Consider the following 9850-nt stretch of genomic DNA (forward strand, 5'->3'; position numbering starts at 1 on the left):
CCCTGGCCAGCAAGCAGACACTCCTGCTTCTTCCTAGGAAAGGGGAATTGGGGGAACGGGGCCCACTTACCCATGGCAGACACTATTTAAAAATGAGGTGAGACTGTGGATACGTTCAACATAGAGTTACCATATGACCCTGCACTTCTACTCCTACGTATTACACAGAGGAGTTGAAAACAGGTGTCCAGACTAAAACTCGTACATGAATGTTCATAGCAGCTCTGTTGGCAACAGCCCAAAGGTAGGATCAACCCAAATGTCCATCAACAGATGACTGGATTAGCAAAAAGTGGTATATGCATACAGTGGAATATTATTCAGCAATAAAAAGGAATGAAGTACTGATGCATGCTACAACACGGATGAACTTTGAAGACATGAGGTTAAGTGAGAGAAGCCAGACACAAAAGACCATATGTGTGAGTCCGTTGACAGGAAATATTGCAAATAGGCAAATCCACAGAGACAGAAAGCAGATGAGTGGTTTCCAGGATCTGGAGAGAGGGGGATGAGGAGCAACTGCATCATGGGTATGGAGTTTCCATGTTCATCCCATTCCATCATGGGTATGGAATTTCCATGTCCAGATGACAAAGTTCTGGAACTAGATAGTGGTGGTGGTTGCACAACATTGTGAATGTACTTAATGGCACTGAATTGTACACTTTAAAATGGTTACAATGGTAACTTTTATATTGCATGTATTTTATCCCAGTCAAAAAAAAAAAAAATGGAAAGGGGAAAGGGGTTGGGACTAAGTTGGAGGTCAGCAGAGGCTGAATATTGTCTATGAAATGAAGGGCTTCTCCGTGGTCTCGGAGGCCACCTTCAGTTCTAAAATTGTCTTGTGATACGGTCTAAAAGTGTCTGTGATACGGTCCCTGCTCTCCCCACATTTTAACCATAAGCAAGTGTGGAGTGATGATATGCAACTGAAGAATGGAAAAGCTGCTGGCTGCCTGTTGGTCTCCTAGTGTCCGAGCAGGAATTTTGTGGTCCCAGCTTTGGGGTCGGTGGCGGAGGGAGACGGTGGTCAGAGGAGCTTAAATGGGTGGAGAGCGGCTTAACACAGCCCTTCAACCAGAGGGGCTCTGCTTTATCTTTTTTATATATTGAGGCTCTACATAAAAACGTATTTGAAAGAATCTGCTAGAACACCAACTTTCTCATTGTACAGATAAAGAAACGGAGGCACAGAGAGGGGTGGTGACTTGCTCAAGGTGCTGGCAAGTAGAGAAGGCCTCCTGAATCTAGACCCCATCCCCAACACCTGGGCCTTTGCTTGCCCCTGTAATAGTGTCTTCTGCCTTTATAAACACAGCACATCAGTTAGCGGATGGCCCTGTCCCTAGCATCACTTTGACGATTCCCCTTTCTTTGGTCATCGTGGGAAGTGAGGACTTCCTCAGCCCCCGCCCCTCCCCTGGGATCCAGGAGCACACATTCTTCCCCAACCAAATTCCCTCTTGCCAAGCACTGGCTTTCACTCCCGGGCGAGGGGGGCAGGTAAGCAAGCAGCTCCCACATGGACATGGACAGGGCCTCTTACATGTGGTTCCTCCTGGGTGAAGGAAAAGTGGGCTCTTCTCTATGGAAATCATAGACCCATTCTCCAAGTGTGGGAAAAATTATAGACTATATTCTTCCCTATATTTAAGCTCATTCAAAGGAGCAGCAGGTATATTAGTATAGTTCTGAAAGGTGTTCTGAAGACCCAGTGTGTCAGAATTAAAACTCTGCGCTCTTAGTGCAGAAAGGCAGTGATTTTCGTGAGTGAGCTTAGGGTCTGTCTTCTCACCATCAGCCTCCTCTGCTCCTCTAGCTAGGTCCACCCCAGCAGGTGGGCAGCCTGGGCCAGCTTCCATGGACTGACTGCAGGGTGGACTGGACAGCCCTTGACTGTCCTAGACAACTTGGCCTCCGCTGTGGTCTTGCAGAATCACAAGAAATTGATTAATACATGCCCGATTCTCCCTTCAGATAACTGGGCTGCTAAGTGTATTTTTAGAATTCATTTAAACAAATGCTCATTCCCCAACCCCAGATTCTGGTTTATAACCCACTAGGCCATTTGGATTTCTTTCGTTTAACCTCATAAGTGGTGACTCTAATTCTCATAACTTTGCTTACGAAGTCCACGATCATGAGCCTGGACCATACCTTCCTTGTCACCTTCTTTGCCTAATTCCGACTCATCCTTAAAAACCTATGTCCATCGTTCCCTTTTCATCCCTCCTGCACACGTTTCTCCCTGAACTTCATCCATTGTGATGTTGATGTGTCCATCTTCCCAGCTGTGAGCTCTTAGAGTTCAGAGACAGCATCATTCATTCCCTTCTCTTCATCTCCAGCACCGGTGCCACATAGTGACGCCTGGGATGTTCAATAAATTAATAGATTAAATAACTAGTTAATCTCAGAGGGGAAAACAGATACATGAATCACCAGCAGACCCTCTGCAATGCTAAATGAGGAGGGGAGACGCAGGCAGGGCAGCAGTGGAAAGAGTGCAATAGGCGGATTTGCAGGATGTTCTTTGAGGAGAGCTGCAGAACGGGATTTCTTGGTAAGGCATTGCGTGTTGGGGAGGGAAGTGGTGACACTGAGAAAAAGGGGTGAGCACTGCACAGGTGATGGAGTGTCACTTACTGAAATTAGGAATAGAAGATAAATGGGTCGCAGGGAGATGTTGTTGACTTTGTTTTGGGCGTTGTGAATGGGAGGGACCTGCAGCCATGGGAGGGAGCCTACAGCTCAGCAGGCTTTTGAGTCATCAGATTGTTGGAGGTGGATGGGATTGGGCATGAATGGGGGTGGCAAAGAACAAAAAATGTTCCCCACCTCACCCTGGAGGGAGTGCCAGCCTTAAAGGGGTAAGCCAGGAAGAAGACGAGTGAATGAGGCCAAGGAAGAGAGGACAAAGCTGGAGACTTGGAGGTCATGATGTTCAGATCAAAGCAAATTGGAAACTCAGGAGAAGAACCAGGTGAGAATGTACCATGAAACCAGCAGTGGAGAGGGGTTTCAAAAGGAAGATGTGATCAGTGTTTCAAATTCAGCAGCGGTGAAGCAGAAGGAGGTTTGAAAAGCCACCTTTGGCTCTGGCAATTACAGTGACTTTGGGATGAGTAGAGTGGGCGAGGAGGTCAGATAGTGGTGGGGTGTAGGATGACTGGACAAAGAAGTGAAGCTTCAGAGGAAGAAAGATCTGGCAGTAACTCGAGAGGGAAACAGGATCCAGGAAACTGTGGGTGACTTGAGAGACAGCATGCATCCTGATGAGGCTGAGCTTTGCAGTCTTAACAGCTGAGATTTTATCCCGGCTCCATGTACTAGTCTGATTAAGGACTAATTTGTTGTTCCTAGAGCTGGAGCTAAAGTAGGATCTTTTATTCCTTTTTTGAGAGGAACATTTAAACAGAGAAAACTCTGACCCCCAAGGACATGATTCAGTTTAGAGCAAAGGCTGAGGTGCCAACTCAGAGACCCAATAGGACAGTGGCTTAAGGAACAAAGTTTTTTTCTCTCTCTCTCTCATCTACCAGTCAGTGTAGGCAAGCTGTTCCACTCCACGCAGTCATACAGGGATCCAGGTTCCTGCCATCTTGTTTCTCTACCATCCCCAAGGGCAGCATGTGTCTCAAAATGTGGTCCCCAGACAAGCAGCACTAGCATCACCCAGAAACTTGTCAGAAATGCAAACTTCAGGCACCACCCCAGACTTACCGAATTAGAATATCTGGGGGTGGGGCCAGCTGCATGTTCAGAAGTCCTTCAGGTGATTCTAATGTACCCTTAAGCTTAGAAATACTTCTCTGAGGTACTGTCCTTGTCTGCATGGTTGAAGCTGAATTTCAGACATATCTCTGTCCCAGTTTTCAGGAAGGAAAAAGAGTGTAGTGATGTGTAGGGGCAATGTTTTAAGGTCCAGGCATGGAGTGGTACTTCCACTCACATTCCATTGTCAAGAACTACTATATGCCCAGATCTACCTGCTTGAAGGGTTGGGAAATGCAGTTGCTGGTTAGGTGGCCATGTACCCAGTTACAGCCCCATTATAATGGAAGAAGAGAAGAACAAATTTTGGGAGATCACTAGCAGTCTTGGCTACTTGTATCAAACTGGAGTGTAAGTTTAATGCCACCTCCCATCCTTTGGAAGAAAGAGGAGATCTACCTACAGATCACAGTTAAGGCCTATCTGTTTAAAGGGATCCATAAGGGTTTTCTTGTCAGGTGTGCCAGCCTCCAAATGTCTGTCTACCCTCACCGGACATGAGCAGCCCAACCCTTAGTCACCTACCTTATCAGTGATACCTTGAGGTGCCCAGTTCCTGGTTGGAAACTTCCAGTAAGAGGATTTCATCCAGTTGGCCCCATCCGAAAGAAGTCACCCAGGCTTGGAAGGGAAGGATGGGTGGTAAAGAAGGGTGTTGGTTTACTGGAAATCAGAGCTAGAAGGAAGATAAGCAGCTTGTCCAGTGAGCAGCTAGGTACTTGCTGGGCATTTTATGCACACCTGCACAGACTGTGCACTGCACAATTCTAAGGGCAGCCATTCACAGTCACTCTGATGTGGATAGCTCCCCCTGGAGCAGGGTGATGGAGGCACTTGTGTCTCAGCCATGTCCCACCCTCTGCTGAACCCCAGCACCCTGGGGTCTTGGGCATTCCTATTGCTGCTGCTCATTGCCTTACAGATCACGGTGAGCTCTGGCTCATCCTGAATGGGCCACTCCATCCTTGCTCTGAACAGCTTCTTAGGAGGTGTCTCAGTGCTCCATGGACCAAGCCTGGGCAGAGAAATCAGTTCTGCATGGGGGCAGCTTTTCTTCCCTCCTCCAAGTCTACTAAAAGCCCAAATCTGAGAGGCCTTGACCTTGGCATCAGCAACACCTGGGCTTGATTCCTGGGTCTGCCAGCAGAGCCTCAGCTCTTCATTTATAAAACAGAAGTGATAGCAACTGCCTTAGTGAGTTATTGAGACAGTTAAATGAGAAACCTGACCCAGATGAGGGTCCCAGCACTATTTATGGCTGAAGCTGCAGGGGGCCGGGCTTTCCAACTACTGGCCAGAGTCTGGACGACGTGCCGGGGGCCAAGGTGGCTTCTCAGAGCCCGAAAATACCTTCTCTGCATGACTAGGAAATTATACATTTCTGGAACAGGCAGGGTGACCTGCCTTCCTTGGATCTGGCATGCGTTTACTTAATGAGCTACTTTCAGATCCGATACACGTACACTGTCTCTCTCTACCAGCTGTCTGTGATGCTGGGTTCTGCAGCAGGAGAAGGAAGCCACTTGTGTTTGCTACACTGAGATCTCACAGTTGATGAGCCTTAGGAGCACTGGGTTTTCCCAGCCTCTGCTGTGGGTCCATTGTTAAGACCTGGAGCAATGGCACAGAAAGAAGGTGTAGAGCTAGGAGAAGGGGGTCGACTGCATGCTCTTTTCCGATACCTTTCAGAGCTGTCCCCTCCTGCTGTGGGTTTCTTCTGAGGTCTGCTCCTCTACAGGAGTGTCTGATTATGCCTTCAGGTGTTTCCCATCAAGGAAACTGTCCTGTTCCCATTTGTGCCTCGTTTGGATTATTTTCAAAAAGATATTCTACTTTGATATACAATGGACATAGGTCTGTGTTTCTCACCTAAGGCTGACATTGAAGAAGGAGGGAAAAAGAAGAAGATGCAAAGAAGGCAGAGAAAGCTCAGGCAGAGCTCCTCTTGCTGTTCTCTTTGACTTAGGTCTCCTGAGGAACCGGGTGAGAGCAAGATGGGGTGACAGGTATTTACGTAGCTCTCCCAGAGTTCATGAGCGTTCATGTGATTCTTCAGTGCATTTGCTCATTCATTCATTTATTCATTCAGCATCAGACACCCAGACATGGGGTGCTGTGTTGGGTGCTCAGGACCCCAGAACTTAGCTCAGATGTTGTCAAGTAATGTAGTTAAGGGGCATGCCTTGGGCTTCATTCATGGGGGTTGGTGACCCTGGAGTATAAGAGTATGAAGTGGATTGGAGATACTTATAGAGTATGGAGGAGATGGGGCAGAAAGATTCAGAATGTCATTGACAAGCAGTGTAACATAGTGATGAAGAGCCAGGACTTAACACCCATCCGGGACACTTTTTTTTTTTTTTTTTTTTGAGATGGAGTCTTGCTCAGTCGCCCAGGCTGGAGTGCAGTGGCACTATCTTGGCTCACTGCAAGCTCCGCCTCCCGGGTTCATGCCATTCTCCTGCCTCAGCCTCCCGAGTAGCTGGGACTACATGCGCCTGCCACTACGCCCGACTAGTTTTTTTTGTATTTTTAGTAGAGACGGGGTCTCACTGTGTTAGCCAGGATGGTCTTGATCTCCTGACCTCGTGATCTGCCCGTCTCAGCCTCCCAGAGTGCTGGGATTACAGGCGTGAGCCACTGCGCCTGGCCAAGCCGGGACATTTTTGAAGTGAACTGGAGCACTGCTCTTAATTGTGTTGACAATAGGTGCAAAGCAGGATTAACCTCTTTCTCTCTTTCCCCTTCTGTAACATGGGGAAGATGTGTGTGCCTACCTCATGGGGTCGTGAGGATTAAAAGAGATAATGCTTACAAAGACGGTTGATCCTTGAATCACACGGGATTGTTGAACTGCGCAGATCCAATTCTATTTTTCAACCAAATGTGGATGGAAAATACAGTATTGACGGGGTGCAAAACCCGGTGATATGGAGAGCCGACTTTTCTTGTATGTGGGTTCTGCAGGGCTGGCTGCAGATCTTGAGCATGTGTGGACTTTGAAATACAATGGGGTCCTGGAACCACTGCCTCATGTATACCAAGGAACAACTGTACTAAAACCGTACCTGACACACCACAATTATTCCTGGGCACACAAGGAAATGCACAAAGATTTAGGTGATGCAGCAATGGCCCCCAACTCCTGCGCTTGCAGTAAGTCTTAGAGTGAGGAAGCATCTTTACCCAACCAGGGAAAGAAGACAGTCATTCCAGTTTTATGGATGAGAAGAGCCAAGGCTAAAAGCAAGCAAGCAAGTTAGAAATGGAAGTGGGACCAGAACCCAGGTCCCTGGATATAAGCTCAGTCCCCCTTAGGGTGCAAGATTGGGGATGGGGTTGATCAGAAGAGAAGGAATGTGTAGGGTGACCCAAGTACCAAGACAGCTGTCACCTTCTGCACTCGACGACCTCACTAGCCCTGCTGGGACGGCAGAGGCTCGGGTGCTGCTTCCTGGAGCCCTACCCACAAGGAGCCCCACCTGCAGCCCCACCTGCGGGGCACCTCTTCCCACCCCCTGCCCCAGGACATCCTTTTGCAATGCCTTGCTGTCGTGCTGAGAACAGAGATGAGGTGTGTAATGTTCACTGCAGCCGTGGCCTTCTTTCTCTTCTTTAAAAATGGCTTTCCTGTCTGAACCAATCTGCTTTGTTAAATTGAGGTCTTGATTTTCTGCAGGTGAATTCTTCACAGCCACCTGGGGACAGGGTCCCCTCTCAATCATCCGTGTAGAGTCCACTAAGCAGGCCGAGAGGGTTGAGGGGCAGAGGCCCTGAGACTCCATCCATAGCCATCAGACACAGAGCCTGGCCAGTGTATTATTTACGGTTACCCAACCTTTGCCTGTTGCCCTTCATTTGGGAAGCTCTTGGAGACGTGGGTTTCATCATTACCCTCGTCTGGCAATGAAGCTGTAAAATTGCAGTATACATAGTTCTTGCAACTCTCCATCCCATTTCGTCCTCACAGCCACCATGCAAGGGAGACAAAGCCGGCCCAGTGTCATCTCCAGTTTACAGAGGAGGAAGCTAAGGCTCCAGAGGTCACAAGGTTTGCCCGGGGTCACACTGCTGTAGGTGGCAGCTGATACTTACATCCGGATCCCCTAACCTGCTGACTAGTGCTGAGTTTGTGTTTGTTTGGTCACTGATTCTTGTCACAAGCGCTGGGTCCTCATTTCATAGGTCAGACAGCTTTAAAAAAAAATGGGGGGGAATCTAGGAAAAACATAGCAAAATGTGATACCTGTGTACAGGCACCTCCAGAGACTCCCTGTGTATACATACACCTAGAGGGTGAAAGAAGCTGAACCACTTGCCTGACGGTAGGAGCAGAATCCTGACTAATAGAAAGAATGCAATTTGGTACTTGCAAATGAAGTAAAAATAGTCATGTACTTAGGAAACCATGTCTCTCAGGGCATAAAGACTAGGAATTCTTAGTGCTAGGGTTTTAATTCAAGTTCCACCTACAGCACCATCCACATGACTCTATAGTTAGCAATCAAACTCTAAGTTTGGTCCAAAAGAGTTGCCTGTGCTCATTTACCTGCACACAACAAACACAGTCATGTAAAAGAAAAGGCAGCTGCCGGCCAGGCGAGGTGGCTCCCGCCTGGAATCCCAACACTTTGGGAGGCCAAGGAGGGTGGATCACTTGAGGTCAGGAGTTTAAGACCAGCCTGGCCAACATTGTGGAACCCCATCTCTACTAAAAATACAAAATTTAGATGGGCATGGTGGTATGTGCCTGTAATCCCAGATACTGTGGTGGCTGAGGCACAAGAATCACTTGAACCTGGGAGGCGGAGGTTACAGAGAACCAAGATTGAGCTACTGCACTCCAGTCTGGGTAAACCCTGGAAAGAAGGAAGGAAGGGAGGGAGGGAGGGACCCTGGAAGGGAGGGACCCAGGAAGGAAAGAAGGAAAGAAAGGAAGGAAGGAAGGAAGGAAGGGAGGAAGGGAGGAAGGGAGGAAGGGAAGGAGGGAAGGAGGGAGGGAGGGAGGGAGGACAGTTACCCAGAGACCCCAGCCCAGCCTGTGCCTCAGTGTGGCACTGGCAGTCGCTGGATCCTCAGCCTCAATGTCACAGAGCTAGAGGACTAGGGAGAAGGTATGGTTCCCTCCAGAGGGTTCTCCAAACAGTTGGTCTCTTTGTACTGACAGCCATCATGGTCTTCCTGACCCAGGATCCTTTCATAAAATACTGGGCCCTGTGCCTCTCAGCCCCCAGCTGGAGTCTCTGCCCTGGACAGATCCCCCAGCTCTTAGCTTCCACCAGAGATCCCCAAGCTACAAGAAATCCGAACCAGACCTCTGCTAGGAAAAGTCAAACATCTGCTCTGCACAAAACTCATGTGCCCGGCTCTCCACTAGTGTTCTGTGCCTCAGTTTTCTCTTCTGTAAAAGGGGAAGATAATCCCATCGTGGGATTATTATAAGTTTTAAATTAACTAATGCACATATGGCACTTAGGTTCGTGCCTAGCATGAGCTAGCATTTAGTAAATGTTTATTATTTAATCAGCCAATCAAAATCTTATTGGTGACCATGGAAAAAACACTGGCCTGGGAGACAGGAGACCAGGTCCTCCCCTGACACTGATCTGCAGTGTGGCTTTGACCACAGTGTGACCTCCTGATCCCCCACCCCAACTCCCACCCCACGAGGGCTCAGCTGCCTCAGTTTTCAAAAGGACTGAGCTCAGAATCCTTGTGGCTCCTTCCAGCCGCCCCGTTTCGAGGGCCTGAAGAAGTCCTACTTCTCTGCTTCAGAAGGACAGTCGCACTCGACACCCACCACAGACAAGTGGAAATGAAGCCAGAGGGAACCAAGGGCACAGAAGGTTGAGGCTGTCTAGATGGAGAGAGGAAATCCACCGTGCAGGGACTGTCATCAAGTTTCATTAGAACCCAAAATGAAGTCATAAATTCAACCACGTAGACTGTTTTCTTCCTTTCCTACTGTTTTTGCCCATCAGGCAGGCATGGCCTCTTACTGGCCAAAAACTCAAAAAGGTGCAAACTGGCACTTATTTAACTGAAGGGGCACGGGCATGGGGGGCGGGGG

Source organism: Rhinopithecus bieti, unplaced genomic scaffold (assembly GCF_001698545.2).
Source record: "Rhinopithecus bieti isolate Rb0 unplaced genomic scaffold, ASM169854v2 scaffold_2654, whole genome shotgun sequence".
In the NCBI taxonomy this organism is placed as follows: domain Eukaryota; kingdom Metazoa; phylum Chordata; class Mammalia; order Primates; family Cercopithecidae; genus Rhinopithecus; species Rhinopithecus bieti.